General features: G+C 42.4%; 1 long non-coding RNA gene across 1 annotated transcript; it reads right to left on the bottom strand.

Annotated features, from left to right (window-relative positions):
- Positions 1-15,234: 15,234 nt before the first annotated feature.
- Positions 15,235-16,311, bottom strand: LOC130466309 (uncharacterized). The gene is made up of 2 exons (XR_008926402.1): positions 16,063-16,311; positions 15,235-15,463 (listed from the first exon to the last, which is right to left on the bottom strand). It is a non-coding gene; the product is annotated as an uncharacterized lncRNA (long non-coding RNA).
- Positions 16,312-16,481: the final 170 nt, after the last annotated feature.

Here is a 16,481-nt window from a genome sequence, read left to right on the forward strand (position 1 = left end):
TCCTGCGAACATTGCCCTCTACAAGACTTTATTTGATGATCCGGAAGAACTAGAGTAGTGTAGTTCTTGCTAGGGTGTAGGTGAAGGAAATAATGCCCTTGGTCCAAGTATGCATACTATGTTAAGTCTAATAAATGCGGTTCAGTATTAATTAACAAGTTAATAATTCAGTGAGATCAAGTGAGCTGAATGCCTAGCTAGAGGCCGCTTCAGTTCAAGTGGAATTAATGATATTAATCCACAGCTTACTCTTGACTGAACCCGTAGGGTCACACAAATAGTACGTAAACGGATCAAGTATTTAATGGCATTAAATACTCCATCTATGAATATTCGGAACCGACGGATCTTGGTTTCAGTGGGAGCTAAGATCGTCACAGGCAAGAAATGAATACTCCGGAAACGATGATATTGCCGGAAACGGAAATATGGATCGTATCGGAAATATGAATATTATCCAAGTCGTAGATGTTGCCGGAAACGGAAACATGGTACGTATCGGAAAATATTATTGGAAATGGAAATATTACCAGAATCGGAAATATTGCCGGAAACGGAAATATTGTCAGAATCGGAAATATTACCGGAATCGGAAAATAATTCCGGAAACGGAAATATTAAATATTTGTTCGAAACGGAAATTAATTCCGGAATCGGAAATATTAAATATTGTTCGTATCGGAAATAAATTCCGGAACTGGAAATTTAATCGGAAGCGTATCGTACGAATTAGCATCGGACGAGGCCTGCCGGACGAAGGCCCAGCACGAAGCCGGGCCATCGCCCAGCAAGCACGCGCGCGCCACAAGCCCAGCCAAGGCAGCGCCCAGGCCTACCACAAGGCAGGCCCAGCGCGCGCCAAGGCCACCGTTGCGTGGGCCGCGCTGCGTGGGCTGCTGCTCGCACGCGCATGGGCAGCCCTTGTGGCTGCCGTGTGTGTGTGAGTTTGTGCTCATGCGTGATTCCTAAATCTACAAGAGTCAGTGTATGATTAAATTTCTATTCCTAATTGGATAAATTAATTAAATAGAATTCATGTAGGATTCTAATTTCAATTAATTCGTATCCTACTAGGATTACGATTCCTTTTCCATAACTCTATAAATAAAGGCCTAGGGGTCATAATTTATACACAAGTTTCAAAGTATTCAAAAGTGAGTTTTTTGAGAGAAAATTAAAACACACACCTTGCTCATAAAGTGCCGAAATTTTCTAGTACCTTAAGGGCGATTCTAGTTGGTCAATCTTAAGGCGGATCCGGACGTGCTGTGGACTATCTACGGAGGGACGACACTTGGAGTCCTAAAGACTTGTTCTTGTTCGGTTCGGGCGCAGCTAGGGAGGGCACGCAACAAAGAGTATGCATCTAAATTATGCTATATGATTATGTGTAAATAATATGTTGTCCTGGGTTAATGGTTGTTTCCGCATGATTTATGTAATGTCATATGTATCATAACCTAACAGTAGGTGCCCTTTATTTACTTCAGTTGTGTTTGTTTTTTCACTTCTTAGCACTTTGTTTTCCTTCTTATTATTTTTCAATAAAGGCGTATTTTATTTTTCATTTTTTGTATCTCCTTTTTTTATATATTTTTATATGTCTAACACTTTTTGCACATTTTATGTATGTTATTTTTTTGATTGGACCGAATCCTTGGTAAGGATTGCCTACGTATCTTGTCAGAATTAGGTCGCGCGTAGTTCTAGCTAGAATAAGTTCTAGGATGCCAGATTTTAATAGATATGCCCTGAGGTGGTAGCATATTACTTAATCGGTCAAATAAGTGAAGTATTATCATTATTTTCGTCTGCCGTTTTTTGTTTGCCGTAAGTCGCGTAAAAAATGAAATTCGACTACTTTTTGTATGGCTATATTTTTTGGTGAGCCTATTTGGATACGTGCTGTACCCCCCAAGTGTTCGTTATTTTTCCGTTATGTGCGGATAAAATGACGAGCACTTCTAAAAACATTTAGGCAGGCAGAGAGTTTCAACGCCCAGGCTGGGGCGTCAAAGATTTCAACGCCCAGCCCTGGGCGCTGGCTGTCGTTTTTGACGCTTTGCTTCACGTGTTCTTGCATTTTTTTTTCCGTTTTAGTGCTATGCTTTTTTACTTGTCTAAAAATTGATTTTGAGGCTATTTCAGAGGCTTTTTTGACTGTTAGCGTGAGATGCATTTTTGTCCGGATTATTTTTTTCTATCCGTGCCTCGAAACGGCTTTAAAAATGGAGTTAGGGTGTGGAAGATATGAAGATCTTTGTGTAGGCTTTTGAGTGGGTTGAGGTGCGTGTCGCTTTTGAAGGATATGATGGGGTTACATTTTATTAATTCCCCTTTTAAGCAACATTTGCATTTGCTTTGGATTTTGATTTCCTTTGATTTCTTTGGGTTGCATGGATTGACTTTTATGATGACACTGGTTGACTTTTTAGGTTTTGGGGATATGAATGGGATGGTGCGGTTTATTTTGTGGGTTTCGGGAATTGGTTCCCATGGCACTATTTCAAGACCGAATGGGTCTCGTTTGTTGGGCCTAGAGTGGGCCGCCTCTTTATTTTTGTATTTTGCAAGTACATTTGGTGCTTACTTAGTGTTAGAATAAAATTTTAGGAGAAACATTACGCCTTTATTAATTGGAAAGTAAGAAAAACACACTGAAATAAACTTGACCTATATTCTAAGGGGTCTTAGGACCATCTAAAGTCTTCATCATTTTTCTACCAATCTTAAAGAACTACTAGGCGCTTTTTATCAAGGTGCTCTATGTGGCTCAAGCCTTGGGTTTAGTCTCGTAAAACTTTGGTCCTTCACCGGTACTCATCTTGAATTCTATTCCTTTTGCATTGACCCACTGATATGTCTTCACCCATCCGTTCTCGATCTCTTCTAGTGTTGATGCAGGAGCGATTAACCGGGTTGGATCGAAACCTTCATCTTGTAAAGCTAGGGTAGTCATCACAGTCTCGTCCTCCATAGGCCTCGATTCGTTAAACAATGTCCATAGAGCTTGGTCGTCCAATATTTCAGCTGTTTTAGTCTTGGTGAGGTGGGGTGCCTCATCCAAGGTGTGGTAGTCATGGAAGATTTCAAATCCTGGTTGTAGCAAGCCATCCTGAACGAAGGGTTCAGGGAAATCACAGCATAGGTGTCCTTCTCCTTCCCGAACGAACATCCCGTTAAGGGTTCTTTGATATGGGGGAAGGAGGGTGGTTTGTTTGGCCTTGTTAAGGCGTAGCCCAGACAGGCGGTCAACAATATCTTCCTCCGTTGGTTCATAGCCTAAGCCAAAGGGAGTAGATTTGTTGGGTAAAGGATGGAATGTGCATTCCCTCTTCCTTATGCCCAATGGGGTTCCAGGGAAATAGCCTTGAGCTAACAGCATTTTAGGGATGAGTCGGGATGCGTGCGGGTCTAGGAATGCTGGATCATAATCTTCGATGAACTGGATTGTTTCTTCCATTTGAAACCCGTAAAGGTCATCTGCAGTTTCGGCCGTTCCAACCGTAGTACAACTGACGTCGAGAGGAGGAGCGCGGATTTCTAGTATTACCCCGTTATGGTTAAGTTTAACCATTTGGTGCAAGGTAGAAGCCACACCTCCTAAGTCATGGAGCCAAGGTCGCCCCAAGAGGAGGTTGAAAGTGGGCTTGATGTCGATTATTTGAAACTCCGGGGTGCGTGCCACAGGCCCGGTTTGTATGGTAAGGTTGATTTTTCCCAACACGGGCCTTCAGGAGTTATCATAAGCTCGTACCCCTTGCGTGGAGGTTTGGAAGTCATCGTTTCCTAGCCCAAAGCAATGGGCGGTTCGCAATGGGAAAACGTTAACCGCCGAACCGTTATCTACGAGCGCTAGGGGGATGTTTTGTCCTTTGCATCCAACCACTAGATAAAGTGCTTTATTGTGAGCACCCCCCTCTTTGGGCAAGTCTTTGTCAGTGAAAATTATGGCCTTTTCTCCAGCATCTCTCGTGACATGGTTAACCAATGAGTCAGGTGTGATATCTGTAGGCACCGAGATGAGATCAAGTGAGCGAATAAGCTTTTCGCGATGTTCCTTTGAAGTACACATGAGATCCCAGATGGTAATCTCAGCCTTGGTTCTTTTTTGTTGTTTCAAGAGAGGATTTTCAATGAATTCTGCGACGGTGGTGTGCCGTCCATTCTCAGAGTTTGCCTATCTGGGATATCGTCCATAGGAGGTGGGCGAATATCCGGTTGGTATATTCTTCCGGATCGGGTGAGATTGTCGACTTCGGGTTCCTGAGGGGTGGTGTCCATGAGAGCATACCCGGGCCAAATTTCAGTAAAGAGGTCCTGGCCCGATACTTGAGATAGGTAGATATCTTCAGCATCATCATCCCACACACCGCACACTTCCCTCTCGATTCGATCCATAGGGACCACAGCGAGTGGTGCACCTTGAGGTGTAATATACACCGTAGGGTCGAAGTTCTCATTTTCTGGTTGGTCGAGAGAGACGTGACAAGAGCCGAGTGGGCTTTTGTTGTTGTTGGGTTTGCCAACGTTAGGGAGAGGTATCACTTCATCCTCTATCATGTCCTGCATCATATGTTTTAGATTCCAGCAGTTTTCAGTGTCATGCCCATTTCCTTCATGGAATTTGCAGTAAGTACCTTCGACCCAATATTTTCCCTTGACAGGAGGGTCACGGGTTGGGCCTATAGGTCTCAACTTTCCTTGATTGGTTAGTCTTTCAAAGGCTTGTACCAAAGTCGACCCGAGTGGGGCAAACTTTCGGTCTCGGACCCATCTTCCAGGGCTTCTTCGGGCGGGAGTCTCCTCTACGGCATGGACTTCTTGGGCTTGGGATGTGTTGCCCTTGTTGTAGGTATTGCTTTTGTATGCGGGTTTACTTTGTATTGTTTTTGCGAGATCATCCTCGATCTTTATTCCCACATCATAAACTCTTTTGAAAGTGTCAAGTCCCAGGTACCTAAGGTGCTGTCTGTAGGCCGGGTCCAGGATGTCAATGAATTTTTGGACCAATTCTGTTTCGGGAGGCCTATTGATTAGCTGGGCCGCCTGATCCCTCCATCTAGCAAAGTAGGTTGTGAAACCCTCATTTTTCTTTTGGAAGAGAACTTCCAGCACGCGCATGGTGACTTGAAAATCCATGTTCGAAGAGTATTGCTTGATGAAGACATTGACAAAGTCTTCCCAAGTGGGGAAGAGCTTAGGGTCTTGGTGATAGTACCATTTGAGCGGCACAGGTTCCAAGGACAAAGGAAAGGCAGGTAAATACATGGACTTGTCCACGCCTTTCAAGTTCATGGCATTCACAAAGCTCAATAGATGATCACGGGGATTGTCCGTGGCTTTAAACTTTGGTAAGTCAGATGAACTAAACTTTTCTGGTAGTTTGCTAGGAAAAGGTTCAGGATCGACGGAGAAGTACTTGCTCCCCATGGTTTGCTGTAGGACCATTTTTTCAATCCTCTTCTCGTTATTGAGGTTATTTTTGGCTTGTGCAGCCGCTAAGGCTTCGTTTTCCATTTTCAGTTGGCCCATGAGTTGGGTCATTTGAGCCATCTGGTCTCGCAATTCTTCGATGGACATGTTTGAGGGTGCGAATCGAGGTTGGGGAAGCGGAGATCCTTGAAATGAGGGATGACGGACGGAGCTTGGAGTCACTAAACCTGGTGTTGGCGATGTATCTTCGAGGCGCACTAACCGTTGATTTCCTGATCGGCACCAAGTGGCAGGACCAGTCCTATGCATAAGATAAGCTAAAGTTTAGGTCCCGAAGTTTCAAGTATTACTTAGTCTAGACTTCGACTCTCTCTATTGGTTTTTCACTCTTTCTTTTGTTGGTACACTTTTTAGTTCTTTCTTTTGGTCATTCTTTGGATTTTCGAAACACTTGCCCGTGTGACATTCATAATTATTATCATGTTCGGTTTTAGTGCCGAGCATTGTCGTCGTAGGAGGCCTAACAACGACGCAAAGAGTTATTCTTTTTTATGAGTCGCTTTTAGAATCGAGTGCTTTTCTTACGCCCTCGTAGCAATTCTTTTTACGAACGGTTTTTCTATTCTCGTAGAAATTCTTTTTACGAAAGTGAAGGAAATACTCGTGCTTGTAGGTAATCAAAATAGCCGAAGGGTGAAACGATCCTACCCCGCGTTTGTTTCCCCATCAAGTTGGGACGACCTGAAAATCAGCATATTAATGTGAACGGGCAGAACCGCATAACGAATCTTGGCTCCCTTGGTGTTTCATCTCGGGAGTTGGGACTAAGGATACCCATCGCCAACCGGGGGGTGCATACGCTTCGAATGTTGTCCACTCGGCACTTTCGCTAGTAGTACACCCGTCCCAAACCCAATCGCTCGCCCACTAGATCCCTCTCGCCTGCATGCCCCCCTTGGCTTGCACTTGCGGGTTGGCCTTCTGGGACGAAATTCGTTTGTTGAAAACACTACCCCGACCGGGGCATGTGGTGGATCTGCGATAGAAGCGGTACCAAGCCAGGCGTAAATAACTACCCATAGAAGCTTATCATAAACTACATGACATATTATTATTGCCTCATGATGGAATGTTAGTTATATGTAAAGAAATGTATGATTGTGTGTGACAAACTATCCTAGAAAAACCAACGACCTTAAAAATTGCCCAAACATTCATAAACCAATTTGCCAAAGAGTTATACCAAAATACGTGTTCCGCAAACCCGAACGATCGCCACAAAAATAAGCGACGCTCGGGATGGCCTGTAACGAATCCCACAAACGATGCACAACGCGTAAAGGGCGTTATTAGGCAAGCACGCAAAATCAAAGTCGCATAAACAAAAGTAGACGCAAACATAAAACGAGAACCAGCCAGGGACGCATTTTCAACGCCCCTGGCTGGGCGCCAGAATTTCTCACGCCCCTCGCTGGGCGCCGAAGTTGCTGCTTGGCCTTCTGGTCAGGTGCAGCAGCCTCGGTGCCCGCGCGAAAGGAAAATACGTAGCGCAAAAAATGTTCATAAAAAGAATTGCTACGAGGGCGTAAGAAAAGCACTCGATTTCAAAAGCGACTCGTGAAAAAATTAATAACTCTTTGTGTCGTTGTTAGGCCTCCTACGACGGCAATGCTCGGCACCAAAACCGAACATGCTAATAACTATGAATGTCACACGGGCAAGTGTTTCGAAAATCCAAAGAATGACCAAAATAAAAAAAAATAAAAAAAGTGTACCGACAAAAGAAAGACTGAAAAACCAATTTAGAGAGTCGAAGTCTAGACTAAGTAATGCTTGAAACTTTGGGAACCTAAACTTTAGCTTATCTTATGCCTAGGACTGGTCCTGCCACTTGGTGCCGATCAGGGAATCAACGGTTAGTGCGTCTCGAAGATACATCACCAACATCAGGTTTAGTGACTCCAAGCTCCGTCCGTCGTCCCTCATTTCAAGGATCTCCGCTTCCCCAACCTCGATTCGCACCTTCAAACATGTCCATCGAAGATTTGCGAGACCAGATGGTCCAAATGACCCAACTTATGGGCCAATTGAAAATGGAAAATGAAGCTTTAGCGGCTGCGCAAGCCAAAAATGACCTCGATAACGAGAAGAGGATTGAAAAAATGGTCCTACAGCAAACCATGGGGAGCAAATACTTCTCCCTCGATCCTGAACCTTTTCCTGGCAAACTACCTTGCCGATTATATCTATACCCCAGGTGGAAAAGGGCCATGGAGAAGTGAAGGTGTATAGTTCTGAGGGAGGCAAGTGGTTAAGGTTACTGAAGATTTGGCATTTTGGGCAAGTTTTTACAAAGTGATGGCAATCGGTTTCCATAGTGGTCCAATAGTACCCTGAGCGGGATATTTTTCGGGATAGCATTTTTCCGTTCATATGGGGTCCGCACACGCCGTTATGGTATTCTTCCATTAGTCTTTGGGCTTGGTTTTGGTGGACACAAAGTAAGTTGATTTTATTCGGCGTGTATTTGTACAGTTCCCCCATAATTATGCTATATTGTGAAGCGAGGAGGCGTAGGGCCTTTTGTGCTCGCGGGGAGGCGTTTTGGGGGGAATTCCCAACTTGCTTTGTAAAGAAGGATGTCCGTATACCATGGTTCTTCTTCGGTGTTTTCAGGTTCGGAGTCTATGGCACAACAATAAGCCGGCTCTTTCCTTCGCTCGACCCGAAGGGTCATTCCGTCCCATTCATTCGGGATGTTGAGCATTGAAGCTAGCTTCGTTAGTGCATCCGCGAATTGGTTGTCGTCTCTTGGTAAGTACGTATACTCGATTTTTTTCAAATTGCTCGACTATTTGGTCTAAGTGAGCTTGATATTTTGAGAGACTAGTGCTTCGGACCTTCCATCTTTTGGATATATGGTTGATTATTAGGGAAGAATCCCCGAAGACTTGTAGATGTTTAACTCCGAGGCTAACTGCGGCCTCTAGCCCAACTATGCAGGCTTCATATTCGGCGGCGTTGTTTGTGGCCTCGAAGACAAGTTTGACGGAAATTGGTATGTGGGCCCCTTCGGGACTGACTAGGAGAACTCCGACGCCGCATCCTTTCTGATTGGACGCGCCATCGAAGTATAGTGTCCAATAGTCGTCTCGTATCATCAGAAGTTCCTCGTCGGGGAGGAGGTAAGCTTCCGTGGTTTCCTCATTCGTGGCATGCTCGGCCAGGAACTCGGCTACCGCTCTTCCTTTGATTGTTTTTTCTGGCATGAATTTTAGGTCGAATTCTGAGAGCATGACTAGCCACCTGGACAGGCGACCATTTAGGGCAGGCTTTTCGAACATATATTTTAAGGGGTCTAGTTGTGACACTATATGAACAGTGTGGGCCAATAAGTAATGTCTGAGTTTTTTGGATGCCCAGACGAGGGCGAGGCAGGTTTTCTCAAGTTCCGTGTATCTCATCTCGTACTGTATGAACTTCTTGCTCAAGTAGTAAATGGCTCGCTCGGATCCATGTACACACTGTGAGAGCATAGCTCCTGCTGCAGTATCCGTGACGGTTAGGTATAGGTGTAAAGGGATCCCGGGCAAAGGCGGGGAAAGGACGGGTGGTCTGCTTAGATATTCTTTGATTTTATCGAAGGCAATTTGGCATTGTTCATCCCATTCGGCCTTTTCTTCTTTTCTTAATTTTTTGAATATTGGCTCGCAAGTCATAGTAAGCTTGGAAATGAACCTACTAATGTATTGCAGCTTTCCTAGGAAGCCCCTTATCTGTTTTTCAGTTTTCGGTGGGGGCATTTCGGTAATGGCTTTGATCTTGGATGGGTCAATCTCGATTCCTCGCGTACTAACAACATATCCTAGCAACTTTCCAGAGGTTACCCCGAACACACATTTTTGTGGATTTAGTCTCATGTTATATTTTAAGATTCGGGTGAAGAACTTTCTAAGTGCCGGGAGGTGACCGTGCCGGTCTTTAGACTTGACGATCATGTCGTCTACATAGACCTCGATTTCTTTGTGTATCATGTCATGGAGTAACGTGGTGGCTGTTCTTTGATAGGTGGCCCCCGCGCTTTTCAAACCAAAAGGCATTACAGTGTAACAATATGTACCCCAAGGGGTAATGAAGGTTGTTTTTTCCATGTCTTCTTCTGCCATAAGTATTTGGTTATATCCGGCGTACCCGTCCATAAAGGAGAGAAGCGCGTGTTCTGCGATGTTGTCTACTAGTATGTCAATGTGAGGTAGAGGGAAGTCATCTTTGGGACTGGCTTTGTTGAGGTCTCGGAAGTCTACGCACATTCGCACTCGTCCATCTTTTTTAGCAACGGGGACAATATTGGCCACCAATTCTGGGTAGTTGGAGACTTTTATGAAGCCGGCGTCTAGTTGTTTAGTGACTTCTTCTTTTATTTTCAAGGCTATCTCTGGTTTGAGCCGACGTAGCTTTTGTTTTACTGGCGTCATTTTGGGATCTAGCGGAATTTTATGCTCAGCGATTTCTCGATCTATTCCTTGCATGTCTTTGTAGGACCAAGCAAAGACACCCTCGAATTCCCGCAAAGTGGAGATTAGATCGGCCTTTTCAGTGGGAGTTAAGGTGAGGCCAATTTTAATGATTTTAGGATTTTCTTCTGTTCCAATATTTACCGATTCTGTGTCCTCAATTATAGGAGTTTTGAGTTCTTGTTCATTTACAGCTTTTATTAGTTCGGTATATTCCTCTCCTGGCTCTTTTTCGCGCTCATTAGTGGCGAGACATTCTGCATTATTACTCGGATTTTTAAGCGGCATATACTCAAAAGTTTTGTTTATCTTATTAAAGTCATGAAGCATTACATCAAAAAGATCTCCCGGAGTAGATATTTCCGGGTCTAAACTATTTTTGGGAGGGGTTACAATTTTGCTAGGTTCGGACTCGGAGTCAGACTCGGATTCAGACTCTAATTCTTCGTACATCAAACCCTCTCCCGCGGATATCTTGAACTTCATCCCACGAGCATTAGTCCATTTGAAAGTCTTGCGCCACCCTCGTTGGATTTGGTCATCTTTTGAGGGTGATGGAGCGATCAATTTAGTAGGATCGAACAATTCATCTTGAAGAGCTAATGCCATAATTTCTGTTTCATTCTTCGCTCTTTTCTTTTCTAACCCAAACAATAGCCCGAAAGCATGTGAGTTGGGGAGCGTTTTTGGCATAGCACGATTCTTTGAGGCGAGTGGCCTTTGATAACGTAAAGGGTCGTGTTCCAGAGCATGCATCTCTTGGGTTTGTGCGACCTCTAGGTATAGATGTTCGGGATATGCTTCTTCCATCGTGTTCCTTGATGGCTATCACGGGTAGGTATTCAGGGGCCCTGCATTATTGTGGTGGAGTAGGAGACACATTAGTTTGTTTCGTGAGTCGGTTTTTAGACATTCTATGACTACCCTTAAGTCGGACTAGTATATTTGGACTGCTATGTGTGCACTTTGAACTCTTTATATTTTCGAAAATCTTTGCCCGTGTGACATTCATAGTTACTAGCATGTTCGGTTTTGGTGTCGAACATTGTCGTCGTAGGAGGCCTATCAATGACACAAAGAGTTATTTATTTTTTTATTTTTTTAAAGTCGCTTCTAGAATCGAGTGCTTTTTCTTACGCCCTCGTAGCAATTTTTTTTTATTATTTTTTTTACGAACGATTTTTTTCGTGCTACGTATTTTCCTTTTGCGCGGGCACCGAGGCTGCTGCGCCTGACCAGAAGGCCAAGCAGCAACATCAGCGCCCAGCGTAGGGCGTGAGAAATTCTGGCGCCCGGCCAGGGGCGTTGAAAATGCGTCCCTGGCTGGTTCTCGTTTTCTGTTTGCGTCTACTTTTGTTTATGCGACTTCGATTTTGAGTGCTTGCCTAATAAAATCCTTTACGCGTTGTGCAGCGTTTGTGGGATTCGTTACTGGCCATCCCGAGCGTTGCTTATTTTTGTGGCGATCGTTCGGGTTTGCGGAACACGTATTTCGGTATAACTCTTTGGCAAATTGGTTTATGAATGTTTGGGCAATTTTTAAGGTCGTTGGTTTTTCTAGGATAGTTTGTCATACACAATCATATATTTCGCTACACATAACTAACATTCCATCATGAGGCAATAATAACATGTCATGTAGTTTATGATAGGCTTCTATGGGTAGTTATTTACGCCTGGCTTGGTACCGCTTCTATCGTAGATCCAACACATGCCCCGGTCGAGGTAGTGTCTTCAGCAGACGAATTTCGCTCAAGAGGCCAACCCGCAAGTGCAAGCCAAGGGGGCATGCAAGCGAGAGGGACCTAATGGGCGAGCGATTGGGTTTGGGACGGGTGTACTACTAGCGAAAGTGCCGAGTGGACAACATTCGAAGCGTATGCACCCCCCGGTTGGCGATGGGTATCCTTAGTCCCAACTCCCAAGATGAAACACCAAGGGAGCCAAGATTCGTTATGCGGTTCTGTCCGTTCACATTAATATGCTGATTTTCAGGTCGTCCCAACTTGATTGGGAAATAAACGCGGGGTAGGATCGTTTCACCCTTCGGCTATTTTGATTACCTACAAGCACGAGTATTTCCTTCACTATCCCTAGTGGAGTCGCCACTGTGAGGGGGTCGAAAAAGCACGAGACTAATGCGTGACCTCGTCCCTCGTGGGTGTGACGCTTCTTTTTGTCAAATCAAGTGTAATTGGATTTCCTGTGAGTTTACACCCAATTGACTAGTAATATAGGAGTCACCATTCAGTTTTTAACGACAATGAGAAAAACTGACAAAACCCGGTTATCATGACATAAAGGGAGTGCAATTATGTTTGACCATGACGGCCGTAGGTTCCCTTGTGATCCCTGGTGGTGGGGATCGCTCAACGTACACCCGCAGGGTAGAGATTGAGGGTTCGGGGGACTGTAACTATCGAGAAGAGTACTCGCTCTTCGATAACTCCAGAGGCAGGATATCCTTACTAGCTCAGCATAAATAATTGAAGGGACCTGCGTTAACTATTAAACTAATCTGAGTTGATTTTAACAATATGCAACACATAGTACTAGATCTAGCGCGATTATCTGGTTTAGATTGTTTTAAGGGACCTAGCATGATAATCCAATTTCCCAAAAATATCATATTTATTAGGCGTGATCGAACAATCAGATTTAGTTAGTTTAACAGTTCATAAAAGGGCGAGGAAAGCAATGAAACCATGGAAAAGGGACACATTACGACGCACCCTTGAGAGGTGCGTCACGGTTCTCAGAAAACTAACCACTTTGACTTTGCTATTTCTCCTTTTATTTAACGAATCTCAAATTATGGGACGGGATACAATCTGTTCGATTTATGGATCGATTGCGACAGAACGCGTGATCAATTTTGCAGCGTGAGGCTTAGGCTTAGGGGTTTAGAGTCAATACTTAGAATATAATTGTGTGTTGAGTGTCCTTTTCACGTCGAATTTAAGGCCCTATTTAAAGAAAAGAGTTCGTACAAAGATAGAATTGCAGAACTCTAATCCACGAGGAATTAGGAAAAAACACGTACCAGGTATTTTCAGCGCCCAGGCCTGGGCGCCGAAGATTCGGCGCCCAGAGCCAGGCGTTGAAAATAGGATCTGGGCTGTTTTTCTTAGTCAAATTCGGATTCCTAGAATCCGGAGTATTTGAGATTTAATTGAGTCTTTTAGTGCGTATTAACCTTGTGACGGGATGCGTCTGAGCCCGTTACGAACTCTAGGCTCGTTAGGATTTTAATTAATACGTGACTCTTACTTTCGAATCATATTAGGAATAGGATTCTCTCGCAATTTCTATCTCATTTAGGATTTATGTTGGAGTGCAACACCTAATTCTGACAGGTTTCTATCTTTTATGACTTGCCACTTTTAACAACTACCCATTACGGCAGTTACTATTTTTAGCAGGTTTCCATAAATAGCAGGTTTCTATAAATAACAGGTTTCGGGTGAAATGAAAATGGGTAATGAGATTCGTTATTTTATAGGAGATGCGTTGTCAAGTGGAGATTTACGTTTTCATCATCGAACCTTCCCTTTCGGGAATGGGGACAAAAGTAGGTGTCTACACCTTTTAGGACATCAAACTAAATTTTCGACAAGTTAACTCAATGCTTACGCACCGTTAACCACAACAACCATATGTATATACATATAAAATGAGTTATAAGCTAATATTTGAGGTCCAACCTTTCACATTTTTCACTTTTTAGGACCTACACGTTTTTTTTCACCATTTGGAACCTCAAACACAAATTATGGTGAGTTAATCATAGTCCAACCTACTCTTAACCAAATGAGGAATATTATAAACAATAAAAACAATGAGATGCATAAAATACAAATAGAAGAGTTTTAAAAAATAGAAGTAAAATAAAGTCTCAACTCTTGCATTTTCTCTATTAACACCACACTATCCATGTCTATTTTAATTCGGGAAGTAATGTCGAAATAGGATACAACTCATTCGTTTAACACCAAGACTAGCCTTTACAGAGCATGCCGAAAAATAACAAGAAGAAAATGTACACATACCATGTACCTAACATTATCACCCAAAAAAAAACCTAATCAATTTTCAATAACTTTCTATCGAAAATCACAAACTCAACAAACTTAGATATGACGCGACCGTAAGTTCCTTTGAATAATCAAAACTTTTTTGGTTAAATTCAGTTGAAAAATGTAGATGAAGATAATTCACCAATTTGGGTGAAAATCGGAAAAAAATAAAATAAAAAATGGATCAAGTTCTCGACCTAAGAAAAACGATTTGGAATTAGATATCCATTCCGTAAAAAAATACTTATTCAATTTCTTACCTTAAGAGAATGATTTAATTTCATTGCTAATTGGGCGCACTTTCTATGCTTGTGTCAAGTACGTACTTAATTCTCATTGGTCAATGATAGGCATTAGTTACGCACAAACCAATCGGTAGCTGACACGTGGATCTTTACTAAGGGGATTGAAATTTTAACCAAGGAGACTAACATTTTGTATTTGGGTTAGTTTTGTTCTCCCAAACGGTGAAAAAAAAATTATGCCTTAAACGGTGAAAAATTAAAAAAGTACTCCCTCCGTACCTTAATACTCGCACCGGTTTGACCGGCGCGGAGTTTAAGACATTTGAATTGACTTATTAATTTAATGGGTGTTAGTTTATAGTGGGGTATTTTTTTAATATAGTTAGTGGAAAATGTGTAAGGGGTGGGGAGTGGTGAGATAGGGGTGTGAATTTTTAAATAATTTTTTATAGGGAGTAGGGGTGTAGGTGGGGTAGTAGGTAAGTGCGAGAAAGAATATGATATTAGTAAATATTTCTATTTATAGAAGCGGTGCAAGTATTAAGGGACGACACGAAAAAAAAAGCGGTGCAGATATTAAGGGACGGGGGTAGTAAGACCTCAATTTTATACCTAACTCCAATTTTATTATGGGATCAGATAAATGATATGAAACGTCGGAGAAATGTAGTTTAGATAGCGATAGATTAGATACTAAAGTAACCATGAGAAAAGTCAATTTTACCCTTACTTAAATTGAAATAAACCAGTCATAAAGTTAGGGCAACTATGAGTAAATTGGTCTGGAGGTCCCTAAACTTTGCCAAAAGGAGCAGTTAGGTCCCTCAAGTTTCAAAAGGAGCATTTAGGTCCCTCAAAATGGATGGAAAACGCTGCTTTTTGTTTTCCGTCACTAACGGCCGTTAAAATTCAATTAAATTAAAAGGAAACTAAATAAAAGGCACTAAACGACAAAAAAACAGTTACATTTACCATTTACCAATAATTAAATAAAGGGAAATTCATTTCAGTTAGCTTTTTACAAAAATATAGCCGTTGAGGCTCTCAAAAAACAGAGTATTCAACATTCCATGGCAAACAAAACAACAATAAAACACTTAAAAAAAAAAATTCTTTCTTCTCCATCTTCTGCTCTGTGTTTTTTCTCTGTTGCTCCACCATAGCTGACTCTTCTCAACAAAAAGGTATTTTTCTGCCATTTTTTTTAAAATCTTAAGTTAGCTTATTTTAACAATAATTAACATATTTAGGAAATAATTATTAAAACGTAATTTATTTGCAGAATGATGAACAGGGCTATCTCTTTGTTCAACAATGGTGATAATGAACACCCTAAGAGGTGCTACTGTGGATTCACAGTATCCATTCAAAAGGCATGGACAAAAGAAAATCCTGGAAGGAGGTTCATTGCTTGTCCAGATTATGATGTTGAAACAAACAGAAGGGGTTGCATCTTTTTTAGATGGATTGATGAACAAGAACCAACAACTTGGCAAACAATTGTCATACTAGGGTTAATGCAAGATAAACAAAGCCTTGCTGCTGAAGTTGATAGTTTTAGGACAAAACTTAGTGAAGCTAACAATTATGCAAGGAAGAGGGAGGCAGACTATGTGATGAGCAACATGAGAAGACCTATTAGTGTGAAATGTGAAGTGTGGGTTGTAATCCTAGTGGTTCTGTTTTTTTTATCTGGTTTGTTTTAAGTTAAGTGGGTTAAGTGGGTAGGTAAAATGTAATGATCTGCACTAATGAAATGTAATGAAGACTTTAAATTCAATAAAATCTAACCTCATGGTCTTTTTTCTAATCTTCTAGCCATTGCAAGATCCTGCAATGCTTGGCTTGATATTGTGTGTCCTTGACTTGGTTGAGTCTGTGACAATGGGAAGTCATGTGCAGGGAAGGAGTAGATGGTTTGCTCACCCCCATGATCAGAATAGAAAGCTGCAGGAGGTCTTTGCCTCTGTGGTGTGGGGAAGTGTTGTGATATAGGCTGCATTAATTAAAACAAATTAGGAACAAGTTGGCTTCAGTACAGTAAAGTAACATGTAAGAAAGCATTTGAGTATATTGAATGACTTACAGTAGCTATTATTTGATACCCATTTGGGTAGGTATAAATACCCACACCCCTATTGTGCATTGGTATAGCTGAACTGGTTCTTGGGTGTTGTTGCTGTGGTGTGGTCTGCTCTGCAGTAGCATGA

The sequence above is a fragment of the Spinacia oleracea genome, chromosome 1, assembly GCF_020520425.1.
Source record: "Spinacia oleracea cultivar Varoflay chromosome 1, BTI_SOV_V1, whole genome shotgun sequence".
NCBI lineage: Eukaryota > Viridiplantae > Streptophyta > Magnoliopsida > Caryophyllales > Amaranthaceae > Spinacia > Spinacia oleracea.